This window comes from Perognathus longimembris, chromosome 8, assembly GCF_023159225.1.
Source record: "Perognathus longimembris pacificus isolate PPM17 chromosome 8, ASM2315922v1, whole genome shotgun sequence".
Lineage (NCBI taxonomy): Eukaryota > Metazoa > Chordata > Mammalia > Rodentia > Heteromyidae > Perognathus > Perognathus longimembris.
In genome coordinates this window covers 28,353,581-28,376,544 of record NC_063168.1, presented here as the reverse complement: position 1 = coordinate 28,376,544, position 22,964 = coordinate 28,353,581, and the positions used below count along the sequence as shown (strand labels likewise).

Here is a 22,964-nt window from a genome sequence, read left to right as displayed (position 1 = left end):
CTGACTTCCTTTTCTTCAGGACTTTCTTGACTATTTTTGGCCCATTGCCCTTTTCCACAAATTTACTAATTCATTGTTCTTAGATACTGATGAGGAATTTCAGACATTTAGATTAATAAGAGATAATTCACTTCCTTAAGTCTTCCTATTTATGAAAGTGCTATATCTCCCAATTTTAGGCTATCTTTAGTATGTCTTCAAATACGATTGCAAAATTTTGAGTTGTATACATTTTTGTGAAGTTTATTACAAAAATGCATTTGAAAAATTATGTAATTTAACTTTTCACCAGATAAGCAAAGATGTTCTTCTATGTTCAACATCACAGGTTAGTGTAATGGGATATAGTCACACAACAGTTTAGGGGGTCTTTGGGATCTGATTCAGGCTGTGTTAGAAGGAGCTAGTGATTAATGGGGGTACTTTACCTGTGAAGAAATAATACAAAGGATACACAAGAAAGAGGATACCAATTTTCCCTGAAGGCCATTCAGACTAGCCCAAATATAAAAGAAACAATAGTTCTCCTATTAGCATGACCTTTAGATTCGGTGGCCCTTCCTTTCATTGTTCTGAGAAACATTTACATTTTTCCCATGTCCCATCTCCATCCCACTGAAGGCCTGGCAGCTTCACATAAAAAAACCTCAGTGCATCTGTTAAAGGTTGTTAATGCCACCAAGCAGGTTATGTGTTTGTGTGTGTGTGTGTGTGTGTGAAAGAGAGCATGCTAATCAATATGTATTAATATGGACAGGATATAGTGAATTTTTTTTTTAATCAAGGTTCAGTACAATGTGTATAGGAAACTATTCTATAGGAAACTGTGTAGAGGACATTGTGCACTTTAAATGCTTAAATTTCTAGAGCCTAACTGTGGCAGCATAAAAACCTAGCATTAAGAATTGCTCTGGGGGGCTGGGGATATAGCCTAGCGGCAAGAGTGCCTGCCTCGGATACACGAGGCCCTAGGTTCGATTCCCCAGCACCACATATACGGAAAATGGCCAGAAGCGGCGCTGTGGCTCAAGTGGCAGAGTGCTAGCCTTGAGCGGGAAGAAGCCAGGGACAGTGCTCAGGCCGAGTCCAAGGCCCAGGACTGGCAAAAAAAAAAAAAAAGAATTGCTCTGGAGGCTGGGGATATAGCCTAGTGGCAAGAGTGCCTGCCTCGGATACACGAGGCCCTAGGTTCGATTCCCCAGCACCACATATACAGAAAACGGCCAGAAGCGGCGCTGTGGCTCAAGTGGCAGAGTGCTAGCCTTGAGCGGGAAGAAGCCAGGGACAGTGCTCAGGCCCTGAGTCCAAGGCCCAGGACTGGCCAAAAAAAAAAAAAAAAAAAAGAATTGCTCTGGGGGGCTGGGAATGTGGCCTAGTGGCAAGAGCGCTTACCTCGTATACATGGAGCCCTGGGTTCGATTCCCTAGCACCACATATATAGAAAACGGCCAGAAGTGGCACTGTGGCTCAAGTGGCAGAGTGCTAGCCTTGAGCAAAAAGAAGCCAGGGACAGTGCTCAGGCCCTGAGTTCAAGGCCCAGGACTGGCCAAAAAAAAGAATTGCTCTGGGACAATTCACAATAGCCAAAAATATGGAAACAATCCAGATGCCCCTCCACAGATGAATGGATTCAAAAATTATGGTACCTATACACAATGGAATACTACATAGCGATTAGGAATGGTGAAATATGGTGAAATATTGTTATTCTCAGGGAAATGGTCAGAACTTGAACAAATAATGTTGAGCAAGACAAGCCTAGAACACAGAAAACAAAGGGGCATGATCTCCCTGATATATGACTGTTAAGATGGGGTGACGGAGACACAGTAGAGACCAGGTCTGTGAAACCAAAAACTGCTTGGTATTTCTCACAGGATTGGGTCAGCGACCCAACATTATGTAACTAAAACCAAACAACTATTCAACATATAAAGGTCAAAAATTGACCTCTGAATGGAATACAATAGCTCAAAAGCTATGTATGTACGTTCATATAAGACTACTGTCGACATATTGTCTAATGTCGACATTACATTTAAAGCCCTAGGCGAATTTTTCTGGGCGTAGGCCACGTGGCTACTGTATATGTTCTTGGTACATTGTGTATTGTATATATGTCTACCTGACCTAGGGAAGGGAAAGAAAAACAGGGTGTAAGATATCACAAGAAATGTACACACTGCCCTACTATGTAACTGTACCCTTTTTACACAACACCTTATCAAAAAATTTCTGTTTAATTAATAAATTTAAAAAAATTTAAAAGAAAAAAAAAGAATTGCTCTGGGGAGGATCACAAGAGCCCAATAGCTATGCCCTTATGAACACATAAGATGATGTTAAGTGAAATGAACTTCATGTAATGGAAACAACTTATAGCACTGTTGTAATTACTTTCAACATGCCATTGGAAACCGTAGCTGCTTTTCTTGATGATCCTCTTGTATTTCCTTCCTGTGTTTGTCCCCATGCTATCACTATATCTCATCTGAGTACCCTGGATACTGCATATACTGGTATTACAACTAGGGAAGTGAAAGGGAATATCAAAATCGAGAGACAAAGGATAAAAAGACAAACAACTCCAAAAGCAACACTTGCAAAACCATTTGGTATAAACCAATAGAACAACTCATGGGGGGAGGGGGAGTGGGGAATGAGGGAGGAGGTAACAAATAGTACAAGAAATGTACCCATGGCCTAACGTATGAAACTGTAACCCCTTTGTACATCACTTTGGCAATAAAAAAGTAATTATTATTAAAAAAAAAAAAGAATTGCTCTGGGGGCTGGGATGTAGCTCAGTGGCAAAGCACTTGAGTAGCCAGTACCAAAAAAGAAAAGACAAAACAAACAAACAAACATTGCTCCGAGCTGGGTGCCAGTGGCTCACACCTGTAATCCTAGCTACTTTGGAGGCTAAAATCTGAGGATCATAGTTCAAAGTCAGCCGGGGCAGGAAAGTCTGTGAGACTATTAGCTCCAATTAACCACCAAAAAGCCAAAAGTGGAGCTGTGGGTCAAGTAGTAGAGTGTTAGCCTTGACTGCAAAGCTAAGGGACAGCCTCCAGGCCCTGGGTTGAAGCTCCAGGACTAGTACACACACACACAAAAATTGCTCTGAGTAGGAATCTTGGGGATGAAGTGAGTGAGACATGAATTTATGCTTAAAAGTATGTGCATAAAAGTAAGGCTAAACCAGGCGTCCCTGCTGGCTCACGCCTGTAATCCTAGCTACTCAGGAGGCTGAGATCTGAGGATTGCAGTTCAAAGCCAGCTTGGGCACGAAAGTCCTTGAGACTTATCTCCAATTAACCATCAGAAAACCAGAAGTGGGGCTGTGGCTCAAGCGGTAGAGTGCTGGCCTTGAGCTGAAGAGCTCAGGAACAGCGCCCACGCCCAGAGTTCAAGCTGACAAAAAAAAAAAAAAAAGGCTAAGCACAGTGGCTCACACTTGTCATCCCACCTATATATACAGGAGCTGTAAATAGTATTGTGGCCCAGGCCTGGCTGGGGCAAAAAAATGCCAGACCTTATTTGAAAAAAAAAAATAAACTAAAATATAAATAAAATAAAATAAAATAAAAATATACAAAGAGTAGAACATGGCACAGTGACAGAGCACCTGCCTAGCAGGTTTGAGACCTTAAGTTCAAACCATAGTACTGCAAAAAACAAAACAAGACAAGAAATAAACATAGGTTCTAAAAGGTGAAAAAAACCTGAATGTCTACCAAGAAAAAAATGAAAAAACAAAAAGTGGCATATTGATCTGGGAATGTGGCTGAGTGATAGAGTGCTTGCCTAGCATGCAGGACGCCCTAGGCTCAATTCCTCAATACCATATAAACAGAAAAAGCTGGAAGTGGCGCTGTGGCTCAAGTGGTAGAGTGCTAGCCTTGAACATAAAAAGTTCAGGGACAGTGCTCAGGCCCTGAGTTCAAGCCCTAGTACTGGCAAAAGAGAAAAGAAAAGAAAAGTGGCACACTGCTACAATGAAATATTACGTTAAAATCCTTAAAAAGGAATTAAATTCTGACACATGCTACAACATGCATGAGCCTTTAAGGCATGCTAAGTGAAATAAACCAAAGAAAAAAAGCACAGATATTATGCTGTTCCACATATGAAGTGCTGTCCTCAAATTCACAGAAGCAAGGATTATTAAGGGTTGTAGAGAGGGGAAAATAAAGAGTTAGTGTTTATTTGGGACAGAATTTCACTATAGAAAGATGAAAAAAATTGAAGATGGATAGAAGTAAAGTTTGCAGAACAATTGAATGTACTAGGACCACTGCATTGTACATTTAAAATGATTAAAATGGTAAGTAACGTATTTTAAAACTTCTAAACTTACTTTTATACTATTTCTCTTTCATCAAATGATAGAGACTGATTCTACTGAAATTATAGATTTGTTATTTGACCAATAACTACCCCACACAAATGTACAGAGTGATTCAGGGCAACATTTTAACTGAAGTGCCAGACTTTGAAGTCAGGCCCCATTTTACCACATGAACCCCATTTTACCACGTGAACCCCATTCTAGAATCGAACCCTGAGCCAATCAGATTTGTACCTGTGTCCTAATCTTGCTTGCTTGAACACCTGATTCTTGTAACCTTGTTCTTTGCCTTTATAAGCCCTGTGTAATCACAGCTCGGGGCTCCCTCCTAACCTCCGCTGTGTCGGTGGGTAGGACGAGGCCCGAGTTGCAGCTCGCTTAAATAAAGCCTTGCCTTGCTTTTGCATTTTGGAGTGTCTGAGTCTTGGTGGCCTTCTTGGTGGTGGTCTCATGACTTGGCACAACAAACAGCAAAGACAGAGGGAAAGTAGAAGTTGGTTAATTATGCATGTCAGTGTAATAGAATAGTATGCAGCTGAAAACACTAAGGAGCATCTCTGTCTCTAATATACTAAATCAGAAAGAGCTTTGAGATATATTGCAAGTGGATAAAACAAGGTACAAGTGTATATATCGTATGCTACCTTTTGTAAAAGAAGTGGAATGAATAAGACTGTATCCATACCAGCAAGCATTTAAATAAAACATGGAGATGAATAAGAAACTAATAACAAATTACCTGTGAGAAGGTAAGGACATGGAGTGTGTTGAACCAAGGGCTGACGGGAAGTTTCTCAGTACGTATTTTAAATTATTATTTTTGGTTTTGAACCATTGTTGTGTATTATCTATTCAGAATAATTAGAAATAATTAGAAGGTGAAATGAAGGGAAAAGAAGCTTCTACCATTAATCCTATACCAGAATTAACCTTATACATGCATGCATGTCTGTTTGTCTATTGTGGGGCTTGAACTCAGGGCCTGGGCCCTGTTCCAGAGCTCTTTTGCTCAAGGCTAGCACTCTACAACTTTGAGCCATAAAGCTAGCACTCTACAACTTTGAGCCACTTGTCACTTCCACTTTCAGTTTCCTGAAGGTTAATTGGAGATAAGAGTCTCACTGCCTTTTCTGCCCTGGCTATGTTTGAATTTCTATCCTCAGATGTCGGCCTCCTGAGTAGCTAGGATTACAGGCTTGAGCCACCACGACTCTGCTAACATTATGGATTTTTCAGGTTGTTTTCCAGCTAAGATGATGAGAGAGAAGCATACTAGTAACAATGATATTTTAGGCTCTAATAGTTTCTTTCTTGTGATAAAAGTTGTCATTAACATTCTCATTTTACAAAGGAGGAAACAGAGGCACAGAGATGTGAAGTACACAGCCTAAGAAGAAATTGCAGTTAGAATTTGAATCCCTGCTTATCGAATCATGTATCTTTGTACACAGGTACTTGCACATTTGTTCCATTATTATTTAAGTATGGGGGCTTAAATCAGGACCTGGGTCTTGCCCTTTAGCTTTTTGGCTCAAGGCTAGTGCTCTACCACTTGAGCTATAGTTTCACTTTTGGCTTTTGGGTGGTTAATTTGAGATAAGAATCTCATACTTTACTGCCCCAGCTGGCTCGGAGCCTTGATCCTCAGATCTCAGCCTCTTGACTAACTAAGGATTACAGGCGTCGGCCACCAGCAGCGCGGCTCATTTCTTTAGGTTACATTATTACAAGTGGGTGCACTGGGTTAAGAAATTGAATATTTTTAGTATAAGAGCCAGATGTATGAATATATATGTACAATAGTGAGATTGCATAAAATTAATAAGGAATCATCAGATGTAGATTTGGATGACATTCAATCCAAACTAAAGGTCAACCAGACGGAACCTAATTTGCAGATAGAATTAGCAATACAGATTTCAAGTAATTGAGAGCCTATTTAAGAAGATCTGACATTTATTTTGTTCTACTTTTTATCATGAAGTTTAAACCAGAACATTGGATCTGAACTCCTTGATAGGTGGGAAGATATTCAGCCCTTACTTTGGGCCATCCCTTCCTTCAATATCCTTTCTACTGAGATAATTTCCAACTCCTTCATGTTAGCAGAAATCCCCAAATGTGCTGAGAAACACAGCACAGGGTTTTCTCTCCTTCCCAAGTGTCTAGGAATGCCACGACTATGTCAAAGGTGAGCTTAAGGCATTTGGGGCTCCTCGGTCGTCCTCACCACATGGGTGTTACCATGTCTGTTGGTCAGGCCCTCAGAATACTCCTGATGTTTGTCCTTCAACATTTCCTTTGGGCAGAGTAATGGTGGGAGCTCCTCTAACTCAAATCATCATGATAGCCCTGAGATAACTTACCTAAAATATATGGAAACATATATCATTCACATCAAAAGTGCCTGGCCCAAGTGTCACAGATATGGAATCCCAGCTTGTCAGGAGGCTGAGAATAGAAGATTTTTTTTGACGCCACCCTAGGCAAGAAGTCTATGAGACTCTTACTGACTGCCCCAAAGTCAGCTCTGCAAATGATGGCTCAAGGGGTAGAGTGCTAGCCTTGAGCAAAGAAGCTCAGGCACAACACACAGACCCTGAGCTCAAGCCCAAGGAATCAACAGAAGAAAAGAAAAAAATTGAGAAGCTCCTTAATGAAAGAGTTTACCAATTTTATGTAAGTAGTCACTGGTGTAATGTTTTCAATAATGTAGAAAAAGTGTTCTTTTCAGTATAACTTCTCAAATTACCTGTATTCTGGTTACTAAAGAGCATGTCTTTACAAGTACCAGACCATGCTTAGAAAGTATATTAAATAGCGTTATAGTTTGCTGTAAGATGAACGTACATTTTTAAAATTAGAAATAAGTGACCAAATGTCAAGATACTGAGATTTTTCAAAAACGTTTTTACATGTGCTTGTGTATCTAATGTGTTTTTAATTTGCTTAATAGGATATATTCATGTTTTTGTGTTTTGATAATGTAATATTCCCAGTAGACATCTGCTTTTAAAACTTTGTCCCCAGTGGACTGGGCTGTTGTGGAACACTTGCAGACTTCTGGGTGGAGGAAACAGGTCATTTTGGGTATGTGCTTGAAGGCTATGTCCAGGAATCTCTTCTGCTCACCCTCCTCCTCCCTGCCCTCCTCCTCCCTCTCCATTCCCTCTCCTGCCTCCCTTGTCTCTGTCATTTTCAGTGTCTCCCTCAGCCTCCTTTCTGGTTGATAGGAGGTGTGGTAATTCTCTGCTCCATTTTCCCACTGTGGTCACGTTGTGTCCAGTGCATGGATCTCAGGAACTGAGAACACAATCCTTTGAAGTAATGAATCAAAATAAATCCTTTGTCCCTTAAAAAAAAAAAAAGAGCCAGATGTTATTATGTAAATTCGTGTTATTTTACATGTCTGTCGTTAATACATGGTAATTCATGAATCCTCACATAATGGATATTATTTGGTACCAGAAAAATAAATTTATTTTTCAAACTAGACGACGAGACATGGATACAACATTGTAGTTTTAACAGTTTTAAACACTGCAGCTCGCAAATGCCTCCTTCAGGTTTTCTGCGCGATTTTTCCTGCGCCGGCAGGTGGCGCTCGTCACGACGCGCTTCCCTATTATGGTCCTAATCAGCGTCCCAGGAGCAGTGCGCGTGCGCACATCCCGCCTCAGGTGTCCAGCTTTGTGCCTGACCGATGTCTTCTAGGACGCATGTGGCGGGCATTCCGCAGCCAGGGAGAGACTGTGGGAAAGAGTAGTTGTTCCCGGATCCAGGGCGCCTCTAGGCCTCAGGGCCTGGGGGTTCTGGGGTGGGGCTGGCGGGGTCGGGCGGCGAATCGGGCAGCCCGCGAGGCGGGGCGGCGGGGCTGGGCGGAGCCCGCAGGGTCTTGGGCGTCGGTCGCCGGCGGTGCCCGAGGCGGGCACGGAGCCCCTGACAGGACAGGTACGAATGTACGACCCTGCCCGCCGTTCTCTCCGCCGCCCCACGTGCTGTAGGGCGCCCTGCCGTGGGCCAGGGCTCGGCTCCGGCGTAGGGCGGGGCACGGAGCCCGGTGCCCTGGGAGCTGGCCGGCTGGGATGGGCCGCATTCGGCGACGGTGGGCGCCCACCTGGATGTGGGGGTTCGGGCTCGTCTGACCCACCTCAGTTTCTCAGCCTTGCCGTGATCCCTGGGGTCAGAGTTCCTCCAGAGCTGCTAGGGTCCCCTCCTTTTCCTGGGACCGTCATAGTCGTTCCTGAGCCCGCACCGAGCCACAGGTTTCCTATGGGCACGGGGCTGAGAATTTGGTGCTAGGCGGAAAAAGCAAAGCGTGGGGGCCTGGGCGAGGGAGTCCAGGGGTGAGTTCCGTGTGTCTTCCCTGCCCAGGGGTCTGCCTTCACCAGCTACGTGTCCCCTGAAAAGTCATCTAACATACCTCTCAACTCAGGCAGAGCCGCAGCTCAACCACCCAGAGCTCTGCTGTCTTAAAAGAGGCAGAGATTTCCAACTTACCCATTTTTAATGCAGCGATGAGAGCATCCACCCCTTAATGACTGTTTGCTACTCTGGTATAAAGTACTGAGAGAGAGTTTTCAAGTGCAGGTTGACATTCTTTGCCTGATGTACTACCAAAGCTTGCGCTGTGGGATGTTAAAAATGATAACTTAATAATTAGCTTGTAAATAAACATGCAGAATATATATTTACAGGTATTTAAAACATTTTATGTACTCACAAGTGATGTGTACGAATAAGTAATACTTATATATGTACAAAAGTTATATGTATATAATTTTGTATATATAGTTTATTTAAAACGTTGACTCTTAAAAGTATTATAGTTATTCTCACCTTTTTTACCTTCAAATGGAATTGTCCGTAGTCCCTCCATCATGTTTAAGAAATGTCCTTAAAATTTTGTCTGTTTTGTGTGTAATGAGGCTTTAGCTGGATGTTGAAGGGAGAGTATGTCATGCAGGTTTAGAGAAAACACCATAAGCAGCTGCAGTGGTGCAGAGATGAAACTTCACATGTTAAATTAGGATTGTTTGATTGAAGCAAGGAATGAGATGTCTGTAAAAAAAAGTTGGGCAAATGAATATATGGACAAAGCAATATTTTAGAGGATGCTTTTGTCTTACTGTTGTGCATAAAGTGATTGGAAATGAGGAAGGAGAAAGGCAGAGTCAGGCTTCACTTAGGCTGATGAAAATGATGCCTTACTTTTATGTATAACACTATTGATTATAGACCTTTCCATGGCATAATGTCATTTGGTTTAATAATCTCTGTGAAGTAGGCACCAAAAATGGCAAATGATATGCTTTAATTTTCGAAGCTATTAAGTGGCAGAGGGTAATACCAAAAAAAGAACTGATATATGTTCAGCCTTACTGGATATGAGGGTTTAAAGGAAACATTGTTAGGGAGAAGTTAAAATAGTTGAGAGAATTGTAATACTATTGATAATTGCCATTCTAAGTTTTGCTCTGCCAGCTTTATCATTGTTAGTGGCTGCCTGGAGTTATAAGTTAGGAGGAATTATTATAGTAGATTGAGTCTCATGTTTCTTGTCTGCCTGTAGTTACTGGGTATTTGTAGAGGACTTGGAATATCTGTTCCATATCAGGGGAAATGGAAACTTGGTCCTCAGAGTCCTCTGAAGAGACAAAAAGGTGAAAGAATGCCTGGTTCAAATCTAGCTTAGAGTCTTTGTCATCTTGGAGGTTCGAATTTGGCTCAATATTACCTTTTTTTTTTTTTTTTGCCAGTCCTGGGCTTTGGACTCAGGGCCTGAGCACTGTCCCTGGCTTCTTCCCGCTCAAGGCTAGCACTCTGCCACTTGAGCCACAGCGCCGCTTCTGGCCGTTTTCTGTATATGTGGTGCTGGGGAATCGAACCTAGGGCCTCGTGTATCCGAGGCAGGCACTCTTGCCACTAGGCTATATCCCCAGCCCGCAATACTACTTTTGATTTGAAATTTAGGCCAGTACCAGTTGAGCTTAGCTGATGTACAGTTTGACCTCCTCAGACCTCTTAGGAGATATATAACAGAGCATCAGCCCTGGCTGCCCTTAAGCCTTATTTAATAGTGCTTTCCAAAATATCTGCACTTTACCTAGGGCACCTACTCTGTGGTTCTATTACCCGAGTAGAAAATAAGCTTGAGTTTTAGTGCCACTACCGAATTCCATAGTGTCTGGTACTCCCCTTGCACTTAGAACTTAATTTATTAGGCTCTTATCTAGAGATTAAAGAGCAGCATCTGGTGGTGTGTGTGTGTGTGTGTGTGTGTGTTTGTGTGTAAGTGTAAGAACGAGTGTATTATGCCCTGCTCTAATCCCCTCCCTCCGCTCTACACCTCATTTTTAAGAGTGGAGTTTTTTACTTCAAAAGCTGTCAGCCAGTTTATGTGCCTATAGCCTGCTATTGGTAGAAGCTTCTAGTAAACATAGTACCTTTTCAGTGCAAGGTACCGGGTTCAGTGCTTAGATACTGAGATGGGTAAAACTATCCGGAAGGAACCCATGGTAGGACTGAATAGACAATACTTTACATCAAATGTAGTATTGTAATGGAAATATGTCCAGGGTGCTGTGTGAGGACAGGAGAGGGAATGACTGGTTGTGCTTGGAGAAGTTGGGAGAATCTTTAGAAGAGGTGAATATTGAAGGATGATAGGAGAATAGTCCTGGTGACATTTGAAGAGGAAAAGAAAACTCTGGAACCAAAGCAGAGGTAATTGAGCCAGGCCCTGGTGGCTCACATCGGTAATCCTAGCTACTCAGGAGGCTGAGATCTGAGAATCTGACCCTCTGAGGATCTCCTTCCCAGGTAGGAAAGTTCATGAGATTCTATCTTCAATTAACCACCAGAAAACCAAAGTGGAACATTGACTCAAAGTGATAGAGCACTAACCTTGAGCAAACAAGCTTAGGGACAGTACCCAGGCCCTGAGTTCAAGCTGTGCAACTGGCCAAAACAAAAAAGGAGAGATAATTGGTGTGACTGGGTTAATACTTAAATCACTTCCCCCCCCCCCCCTTCTGAGACAAGGTCCAGGGTAGCTTGGAATTCTGCATCCTCTTGCCTCATCCTTCCTAGGCCTGAGATTACAGTTGTATGATAGTCCCCACTTGCAACCCTAAAGCCAGGTTCTTAGTAGCCTATAGTGCTCTGCTAAGAAGATTTAATTTTGTGAGCAGAGAAGCCACTGGAGGGTTTTAGACAGGGGAGTAACATGGCTATATTCTGGGAGGTTAAACTTTGGAAATAGACTGAACAGGAGAATCTAGAGACTGGTTGTTAGAAGACCCTTATAATACTATAGACACAGTTGGGAGACTGGTAATAACATAGAAATGATTTGGAACTGAACTACAATTATGTCAGTGGGGAAGGAGAGGAAGGGACACATCTGAGAGAGACTGTGGAGATGAATTAACCCACTAGTGACTGATTGTTGAGAACAAGGGAGAAAGAGTTGCTGAGGATGATTTGTTTTATTTTGGGTGGATTGTGGTGCAGTAGCAAAGGACTATAGGAAAAGGATCATTTTTTTTTTTTTTTTTGCCAGTCCTGGGCCTTGGACTCAGGGCCTGAGCACTGTCCCTGGCTTCTTTTTGCTCAAGGCTAAGCACTCTGCCACTTGAGCCACAGTGCCACTTCTGGCCATTTTCTATATATGTGGTGCTGGGGAATCGAACCCAGGGCTTCATGTATACCAGGCAAGCGTTCTTGCCACTAGGCCATATTCCCAGCCCAAAGGGATTGTTTTTAAGGGGAGATGATAGCGAATGTGTTTGGGCATTTTGAACTTTGTCTCTGGCAGTAAACAGAGATGTGGGCCTGAAGTTAAAAAGAGCTCTTTGCTTACAGTTAGAGGGTATAGGTAGTAGCTGAAGTAATGGGAGTGGATGAGCTTTCCCAGCCACACTTATAGAAGGCTGGAGGTAACAGAGGAGAAGAGGGATTGGTACATGAGGTAAGAAACAATGCTGCCCATGAAGTTAGACAAGGAAAAAAATTCCAGGGAAGGGACCCTTCAGTTGCTGCAGGAAGGTGCAACTGAAGGCACTAGAGAGAAGATGATTGCTAAATCACATCCTAAGAGGAGAGTGGAAGGTTTGGTCTGAAAAGAAGGGGACACTGTTTCCTTTGAAGTTGGAATGATGTAAGAAACTAAAGAGTTTAGGAAGAAAGAGACAGTGTTGGATGTAGATATATCTGCTTTTACAAAAGAATTCTTACCTAGCAAGCCAAATTTTCTTTCTCAGCAAGGTTATTTACTGAGGGATGGGGTGCTGGTGTGGGCTTCATCAGGAATAGACACTTGAAAGTGGTAAAGAAAGCTGGAAACAACTGTTAAGAGGAAAAAGAACAATTTAGTTAAGCTCCCAGACGGAATCTTACATTTACAGAAGCTCCCAGATGGAATCTTACGCTTACAGGCATCTTTCTTCCTCATAATAATCACCTATATTTATTGAATGCTTCATACCAGACATAGTTGTAAGTGCTTTTCAGGCATTCCCATATGATTTTTTTTTAACATCAATCCTGTCAGAAAGGTACTGTTATTCCAAATTTACAGGAGCAGTAATTGAAGCATGGAGGATTACTTCAGCTTAGTATTTATGTTTGATAAATATATCCCCTGTAGATGAGATTCCTTCTCTTCAGGCATTAGAGAAGGAAGGAATTTAATCAGAACTCCCACTTTCTGGATCTGAGGAGGGAGACTCACCATGCCAGTCTTTGAGCATCTTGGTGGAGTGGATAGGCAGGGCAGTGGTGTCACTCTAGCTGCTTGCATTTTTCAAGTACCTAGGGAAACTGAGATCTTGGAATAATTAGCGTCTTGACAAGAAGGACTAGTGACTGATAGTGACTTGCTAAGAATTGAAGGCTGAGACTGCTATCCGACTGAATAAAAAGAGAGCTCTTGTTACCATCTCCATTACCCAGAAATACTGAGGATGTTTTCTACGAGTCAGTTATGGGATTTGGCAGACATATAAGCTTTATATAATAATATAATGATTTAATTCGCCTTGTGTGTTTTTCCAGTTGGTGAGATAGATAGGATTTGCAGGTAAGTTGCATATCTGACTTGAGTGAAGGGGGAGAATAGCAGGATAGCATGGATAGAGGAGAAACGGACTTACCTATTTTTGTGGCAGCCACTGGAGCATCTTTTCTGTGTCCTTCCTCATGAGGTTGCCATGGATACGCCTTTGCATGGTGGTGTGAGGCGACTGATTTCCATGATGATCAGGTGGTGACGTGGGTTTAAAAAGGGAAAGGACAGAATGATCTGCTTCTGGGGAGTGGCCCATGAGCTGGCCGCAGAGCCCAGAACAGCCCAGCACAGCTGAGGTGGCTGTGGCTTTGTTGGCTGCTTTGGCTTTTGCTGAAGTTGTGAAATGGTGCATCTCTTTCTTTAGAGCGCAGGCTCAGTGTTTCTTGCTTGCAGGGTCCTAGTGCCAGGAACTTGCTAAGGTTGATTGAGGGGGAAGAACTAGCAGGAACTTCAAAAATAGCTAAGTGGTACTCCCTTAACAATGGGAGGATTGGAATACCAGGGTGAAAACCCATTGTCTTCCTGAAGAAGTTCCATTGTTGAAAACAAGTGAAATATATTTTGTAGCTTTTCTTCCTGAAAAGTAAACCTGGAAATCTTTGGCTCTATTTTTTTTTCTTACCAGTTCTGGGCCTTGAACTCAGGGCCTGCGCACTGTCCCTGGCTTCTTTTTGCTCAAGGCTAGCACTCTACCACTTGAGCCACTTCTGGCTTTTTCTATATATGTGGTGCTGAGGAATCGAACCCAGGGCTTCGTGCATGCGAGGCAAGCACTCTACCACTAGGCTGCATTCCCAGCCCCAGTCTTTGGCTTTAGTCACATTCAGATTGGTAGTAGAATACAGACATTTTGGGGGATAATGAGTAGTTGGGGAGGTACTTAAATGGAAAGAAGTCCATTTAGAGTCTATCTCTATGAAATCCGTAAAACAGATCAGAGTTGGACCTAGGGACAAAATGCTTTGTGCATACCATCTTGCAGGTTCCTATAGGTATCTGGAATCTAGTTTCAGTCTCCAAGCTTCCATTTTCCCTATGCGTAAATAAACTTTTCCCTCTCCTGACTCCTAAGGGGCCTATGTCCACATTTTTTTCTTTCTTGTTAGTGTGTTTAGAGATGTATGAATTGTCCCTGTTGTCAGAATACCCAGGTTTCAACCAGTTCCTCTTGGAATGAGATCAGGGAAAGCAGATAGTTGGGTTAGCTAAGCATCAAGGTTTGATGAAGTGAGACAAGAGATCAAAGTATCAAGGGATTCTGGGGTGCCAGGAAAAGCTAGGTTAATGTTTTCAGATCCCAAAGAAATGGAAAAGAGGCTATTTATTTTCACTTCTTTCTCTATTCACCTACATCCATTGATTTCCCTATCATTTCCTGAAAATTTCCCCAAGACTACTGGTAACTTATTTATCAGATACAGAAAAAAAAAAGTCATCCTCTTCCTGTAATTTCCTAGACATTTTAGCAGTATTTAATATTGGGGAGAAAAAGGAATGAGAAATTCAAAGAGTAGCTTACTCAGGAGACTGTGATCTGAGGATCGTGGTTCAAAGCAAGTCAGAGCAGGAAAGTCCGTGAGATTCTTATCTCCAGTTAACCACCAGAAAAAACAAACAAACAAAAAACCTGGAAGTGGTGCTGTGGCTCAAGTGGTAAAGCTCTAGCCTTGAGTAAAAACCTCAGGGACAATGCCCAGGCCCTGAGTTCAAGCCCCATGGACAAGGAAGGAAGGAAGGAAGGAATTCAAGGAGTATCTGTCTTCTCTCTAGCCAAGGGAGCATGTAACTCGGGAGAGTCCTATGAACATAACTGGGGCTCAGTAATGTGGTAGGTAGGAATACCTACCTATACAGCTAGACTTGGCTTGAGAGACTCCGTTCTATCACCTATAGAATGGAGGCAGTGGAATCTGTTTCATCTGTAACACAAGTTTTGGTTTCCTTAGAAATATTTTAGGGGACTGGGAATGTGGCTTAGTGGTAGAGTGCTTGCCTAGCATGCATGAGGCCCTGGGTTTGATTCCTTAGTACCACATAAATAAAATTAATAAAAATTTTAAAAGAAATATTTTAGACATTTTGTGTGTGTGTGTGTGTGTGTGTGTGTGTGTGTGTGTGTGTGTGTGTGTGTGTACTTGGGCTTGAACTCAGGGTCCAGGGCATTGTTTAGCCTTTTCTTTCAAGGCCACTGCTCTACCACTTGAGCTACAGCTCCAATTTGAGCTCTTTTTGGTGGTTAATTGGGATCTGAGTCTCATGGACTTTCCTGCCCTGGCTGGAAAACAATCTGAAGACTGCTTCCAACTGCAATCCTTGGATCTCAGCTTCTTGACTAGCTAGGATTATAGGTTTGAGGCACTGGCACCCACTTTCTTTTCTTTTTATTTATTTGACAATGCTGATGATTCAACCTAGGACCTTGTACATGCTAAGCAAGTATTTTACTACTGAGCTATATCACCAGCCCTGTTGGAAATATTTTTACTTCAAGATAATTGACATGTTTCTATGTAGTTAGAGAACTAGTGCAAAGATTGCACATACTTTTATTTAGTTTCTCTGAGTAATTAACATCTTATAAACTATAGCACATTAAAGCCAGGACATAGATATAGTCAAAATTCTGAACAGTTCCATCACTCTTAATGATTTCTCATGTTGACATTCTATAGTCTCAAGTCCATCCCACTTTGCCCCCTTGTTCCATTTTCCTTAGTCTTTAAGTATTGGCAACCACACCTCTTTTTTTTTGTAAGTCCTCAGTTATATTTTAACAGTATCCAAAATTTCATATAGGAGAATGATTTATTATAAAAATCTGTATATAAGATTTAGACAACAGGTTATATACAAATTAAAAGAAAATTCCACTTGAAAAAGGCAAAATAAAAGGTAGCTAGCTGATCACTATGATACTTTAAAATTTACAAAGGAAAAATTCATATGAAAGTTACATTGATTTGCTAGCAATAAAGGTCTTTAATTTTCAGAAGTAAATGCTTTGCACTAGTCTCACCATTCACTATGCTGCTATAAGTCTGTAACATCAGTACATAACTGTAATTTGAAATCCAAATGAATACTCAATACACAGAAACCCACACTTGAGTGCTCTTTTAATATTCTAAGAAATACAGAATTATACACAGAAGAGAAAACATCCCTCTAATCCTCCTTTAAATTAAGAGGAGACACACAAAGTACATGGCAACCACACCTCTTAGATTCATAGTTGAAGGAGATGATGGAATACGTATGATAGTATACACAGTTAAATTTGCCCTAGAGCAAGCCCTAAAAATAGTACGTATTTTCTCTTAATATGCTCAGTTTCCCTTCTCATTTCCTATATTATGTCAATGTTTTGATCATCATTCTTACATTACTCTTGCTTAGAAACTCCACAGTTTATTTACCTAGTAATGTATGCACTCAACTGGAGGAGAAACAAAGGAAGGGCTGACATTTTCATAAATCATTATTTGACTTATGAAATGGCAACCCCTCTGTACAGCACCTTAATAATAAGAATAGCATTATATTAAAAATATATGTAATCATTTATCCTTGCAACATTGGAGTTTCTACTGTTTGTAAGTCATTTTGATGTATCTTTTCAGTATGATGAAGACATCTACAATTTATTGAGCATGTAGTTTGTCCCAGAAATTGTGCTAATATTTTAAGTCTTACTTAATCTTTACAACATTCTTGAGTGGTAGCATTATTTCCACCTTTCTGCAGATGAGGTAATATGGCTTGGAGTGTTAAATATCTTGCCCAGAGTCACATAGGTAAGGAAACAAAAGAACCAAAGCTGAATGTAGATTTTTGCTCAAGGCTAGCACTCTGACACTTGAGCCACAGCACCACTTCTGGCTGTTTTCTATATATGTGGTACTGGGGAATCGAACCCTGGGCTTCATGTATACGAGGCAAGCACTCTTGCCACTAGGCCATATTCCCAGCCCCTTAGTGTAGATTTATATCTGAAGCTATACAGTCCTGTTCTTTTCTCATGTCTGATTTAGGACAGGGCCTTGTAGGGTCTTCTTGGGTACTATCTCTGAATTGTCCCCTTTCTTCTCTCTAATGATCCTGGTTCAGACCCTCCATGTTCATTATTGCAATAGTCTCCTTGCCATATTTGTCTTCACCAAATTGCTCCTGCTTCAACTTGTTCTTGCATGTGCTTCCAGTTTGATCTTCCTAAAATAGTTCACTCGACTATTCTACTGCTCAGGAAGGAGACTAGCTTCCTACTGTTACTGGATTAAGTCTGTCTGTCTGCCTGATGCTAACTAAACTCCTGCCTATCATTACTTACCTTTTAGCATCTAGAGTGTTTATTCAATAAATATTTGATTCTTCAACTAAAGGTAATTAGATTGTAAAGAGAATTGGTGGTGTCTGCTTTGAAAAGTTTATAGTTTGATAGAGGAACCCTCATTCTACCTAAGCTAGTCTTTTATTCTAAGCAGTATGTCTCTACTTATATTGTATTCACAACGTATAGTGAGTACTGTACTTAGTAGACCTGTCCTCTTTACATAGCCAAAAAACAAAAACAAAACCATACGAGGTACCTTTTTTTTGTTTCACATTATCCATCTACAATTCCTATAATACATAATATGTAATGATTTTAAGATTTATATACCATCTAGACTCTTTTCAGGAGATAACTCTTTGGACCTTTATAGCTTTGGTATTTCTGGTTTTGTTTTTGAGTTTCCTAGGATTTGACCTCAGGACCCCATACTGGCTAGACAAAGGCTCTACCACTTGAACCATACATTCTTTATTTTTCAGGTAGGGTTGTTTGCCTAGACTGGCTTCCAACCATAATCCTCTTACCTGGGCCTCCTATGTAGCTGGTGTACACCACTACCTCTGGTTTACTGATTGAAATGCGGTCTTGCTAACTTTTACAAAGGACTATCTTTGAACCATGATTATTCTGATCTTTGTCTCCTGAGTAGTTGGGATTACAGGCATGAGTCACTTCCTGGCATAGCTTTCTACATTTTTTTTTTAACAAGTTATGTGTTTTGTTTTATTTGAGCCTTTCATTACTATAGACATAGCAGATATTATTCTCATTTACAGGATAATGAACAGAAGTGACTATATATGTGTGTTCCTTGTAACTTGTCAGGCCATTGTACATCTGAGCTTTTTTATTTTTCTGAAGGCAATGTGATTTAGAGAAAAAGTATAGCCTTGGAAACAGAGATATGCATGGGAACAATGAGGGATAGTAGAGAGCACTGTGGGCCCTGGGTCAGGTTTTGCTTCCAGTTATGGTTTTCACTCTTAACTTCAGAGAAGTTAAGTCCTTAGTGGCAGTTTGCAACGTCCCTGGCCTACCTTTTGGGTTACTGTAATACTCCAATATGGTGATGGCAGCATTTTTCTTAGCTTTTACCAAACATTTTATAAAAGCTGGATACTGTCTTAAAAGTTTTACCTATCATGTTTCAGCTCATCACAGCACCTGAGATATGTTATTTGATTACAGATACAGAAATTAAGGCACAATATTTAATAGACCAAGTTTATGTGCTACCTAGTAGCAAAGCCAGGATAGTAGTCTAAGTCTAGAACTGGCACTGATTGTGTGTGTGAGTGTGTGTGTATCAGGGCTTGACCTCTTGGGGCCTTTCTGTTCATGTTGGCTTAGGATCCTCAGCTCTCAGCCTGAGTAGCTAGGATTACAGGCCTGAGCCACTGGTTCTTAACCATTATAGACTAGAATAACTCTGAACGTGTAAGGTCCAAATTGCATGAGTCTGATTACTCTGCCCACCCGTGTAATGATGAATAAGGAAGGGTTTGGCCTAATGGAGATTTTCTAGGGGAGAAGAGAGATGGTTTTCTAAGGGTTGTGGATAGGATTGAACATACAGAAGTTGTTTGGGGCTATATTTGCTCCTGTTGGCTTTCATTTTACTCTTGGGCTATCTGGCCTGCTTTAGATCTTTCTAAAGCATAGAGTTGGGGAAGTCACCATTTTTTGCAGTGAAGGAAGACAAATATTCCTAGGTCCAGGGAGTCTGTAGCCAGAGGAGCAATAAGATAGACCCCAGTCCAGTTTTGCTGGCTACTTAAGGGATAAGGACCCTGATCTTTTGGTTTCTAGCCCATCAGTAAATGCACGAGGTATGCTGTTACATGGCCCCAAGACATCTCACTAGAGTACATCATCTCATTAAATTAAAACTTTTTTCATTATAAGGGTAATATATGACTATTAAGTTTTTTTGTGTGTGAAATACAAAAATAGAAAAAATTATCTCATTAGATCTGGGATGGTAGGAGGCAAAACCAAGAATAGAAGGGGCTACCAGCTGCCAGTGGCTCAAGCCTGTAATCCTAGCCGCTCAGGACTGAGTCCTAAGGATGAGAGTTTGAAGCCCCACAAGCAGACAAATCTGAGAGGCTTCTATCAAATTCGCCAGCAAAAAGCTGGAAATGGAGGCACAGCTCATGTGGTAAAAAAAAGCTGCATGAGAGTCTAGCCCCATTGTTAAGTTTAGAAGGGGCTGAGATGTCCTGTGCTTTAGGCTATAAGAGCAAAGTGGGGGTTCAATGCGTTGTCCTTAATAATCTGCTTCTCTTGGAGTTCAAGCCTGATCTGTTACTACAACCAAAATTGGGAAGGGTGACTGTGATAACCTTTGCAAAATGTGTGTGGGGGGGAGGGGGGGAGTGGGGGATGTTGTGTTCTGTGGTACTTGACTTTTTGCAGTATGCCTAAATGTACTTCCATTACTGCCCTTCTTTGTTCCTTTCTTTGCTCTGTTTTTTTCTGGGGGGCAGCTGACTGGAACTCAGTCTGTCCACTGTCCCTGAGCAATCTTGCTCAAAGCTAGTGCTCTACCACTTTGAGTCACAGTGCTACTTACCCTTTCTTTGCTCTTTATTTGGCTTGGTTTGAGATTGAAACCTAGATTCTAAGCTCTGGACTAGGTTTGGACCTTATCTAGAGTCCAGAATGTGGGGTGAGAGATCCTTAATTTGTTTGTGTGAAGGCCCTAGGCAGTGGATCTTTTTTGTTGTTGTTTTAATTTTTTTATTGTCATTTATAAAGGTGATGTACAGAGGAGTTATAATTACTTAAGTCAGGTAAAGAGTACATTTCTTTTGGACCATGTCATCCCTTCCCTCACACACTCCCAGTTTTTCCCTCCCGTCCTCACCCATGAGTTGTATAGTTCATTTTCATAGTGTCTAGTGAGTACCACTGCTGCATTTGATTACCTTTTGTCCCTCTATTTCTGTGCCTCCCCTTAGGCTGTGGCTCGTTTTGAAGTGTCACTTGATGCTTGTGGGCCTGCTGAGGCCTCATACCCTAGAGAGGATAGGGGGACAGTGATGATGAGGGGTTACAGGCTAGGATGAATTGTCAGGACTGTGTTTCTAGTCCTAGACAATGTACTGTAGAGGTGAGTGCTGAGGGTCTGTGGGTGGGCCTGTCCATTGGTCCTTGCTCCTCTTCTCTGGCCCAGGTGAAACAGGGGGGCACTAGGACCCAGAGGGTAGCACTGTTCCTGACAAGTCTGGAGCAGCACTAGCGCAGAGTGAGACTCATCAGCTGGCAAGCAGGATTTGGTATCTGTGGTTCAGGAATCCTCGGGCAGCTGAGGGGACTTGCTTCGCAGCCCCCATCACTGCCCCCACCCCTACCCGGGTAGGGTCCCTCATCTAGTGAGGCCCATGGACTGGGGAGGGCTGTGCCTGACGCCTCCTATGTCAGCCCATGAGGGCCCAGCGCCCTGACCCTCCTGCCTAGGTTTCTGCCTTTTCTCTCTGTCTTTGGCCGGCTGGGGGAGGGGGTAGAAGCCAGGTGAGCAACATGGCCCAGAGCAAGAGGCATGTATACAACCGGGTAAGTGGCCCTAATTTGGGATGGCTCTGGGAAAACTGCTGGAGAAGGCCTGGGTGCCTGTGGACATCATTGTTGTGGGGGCTGGGGAGATAGGCTGGGACTCAGCTGGGGCACTCATAGACTAGTCCAAAGCCCTGGCAGTCCGGACAGATTTCCTTTCCTAGAGTTGAGCCCTAAATGGGGACTGTCAAGGCCTGTCTTCTGACTCTAGTTGGCCTTCAGGCTAGTGGGGGGTCCAAACTATTCAGGGACTCAGAATGGGGCATATGGTCAGAAAGGACTTCCGAAGAGCTGCTTTGTTGTTTGCCATTTGTCCTGTCTTCTGTCTGAGATAGACTCTGTAACACTGTTGGGTCCACCTGGTTTGGAGAGGCTTGTTGGGAAGTCGGGGAGAGTCTTAGAGGTCCAGCCTTGATGTCACTGGCAATTTTTTTTTATTGTTAGTTCCATGGGATGTGCTCTAATGTCCTAGGTGATTTGTGCTTCTGGATTCTCTGGAAGCTATGCCCTTACCTTCCTGGGTGAGCTTTTTGGGAAAGGGAGTTAGGGAGTGACAGGTTTGGAACTGTACTGCCTCTTCGTTGCTTTTCTCAGGGCTCTTTTCTGATGCCAACCTGGGGCTATCAGAATGGAGCCCTTTAGAGTCATTAGGACCATGTTGTCACTTTTTCTTGCTCCATTTATCTGTTTGCTTTAAGGCTCCCTGGTTCATGAAGCTGCTATTACTAAAAATGGCTTAGGTGTGATTTTCTTAAATCATGGGCTGATTTGGGACCTAATTTCATGTTGTATCCTGTTATTACAAATGCATCAAAAGCTGAGAGCATCCTAAGAAAGTGTCTTAGTTTATTCCTTTGTTTTGTCCATTTATGGAGTGCTAAGACATTCATTTGAACCACTAGGCAGAGCCTGACTGAGGACAATGTGAGGGACAAATCTGAGCTACCTGTTTTACTTTTTATGGCAACATAGCATTGGGGAAGAATCTCCAGAGCTTGAAGGATAGAAAGTGGACAGAACAGGACAAAGGCCAGGAAGAAGGGAATTGACTGATTGGATGAACTGTAGTATAGCATCAGGAGTATTGTGATGGGCATGTGGATGGGAGTCAGATGATGAAGGAGTGGTGGTAACTTGAGGAGGTGCGAGGAGGGACAATTACATATCTGTGAAAGGAAGAGGCTTAGTTTGGTATGGTGGTGTACATCAGGAGGCTGAGGCCGGAGGATCATGAGTGCAAGTCTAGCCTGTTATGTTGCAGACCCTGTATCAACAGAAAAACAAAATTAAGAAAAAAGTGAGAGAACTACTTGAATCCCAAAGGAAACAGTTGACAGTGAAGAAGGAAATGAAATTCTATAGGGCTGCCCACTGAGTCACCTGTCTTCCAAGCTCAGTCTTCTGGGTCAAGGCATTGGGTTGTGGAGAGCCTAGTCTAAACTGAGTTATTTGCTTCTGCTTAATTCCCCTTTTTGGGGGCAGTGCTCCTGAGAAAGCAGCCATATGGTGACATTCACAGATCTATCAATGAATTCTGATTTGTTATAGCATTTAAACATAAACTTGAAAATCCTACCAGATTCCAGAGGAGTTTGGAGAAATCTTAGGAAGACATATCACTGACATTTTTCAAAGGATAATTTGTAGGCTTT

The 22,964-nt window shown here is 42.2% G+C and overlaps 1 protein-coding gene across 2 annotated transcripts in view; it reads left to right on the top strand.

Annotated features, from left to right (window-relative positions):
* Positions 1–8,177: 8,177 nt before the first annotated feature.
* Positions 8,178–22,964, top strand: part of Dctn1 (dynactin subunit 1) — a 32,529-nt gene continuing 17,742 nt past the window's right edge. For both annotated transcript variants that reach the window (XM_048352775.1, XM_048352774.1), the window contains exon 1: positions 8,178–8,302. The gene's annotated coding sequence lies outside the window, so the exon portion shown is untranslated. The remainder of the gene's footprint in view (positions 8,303–22,964) is intronic.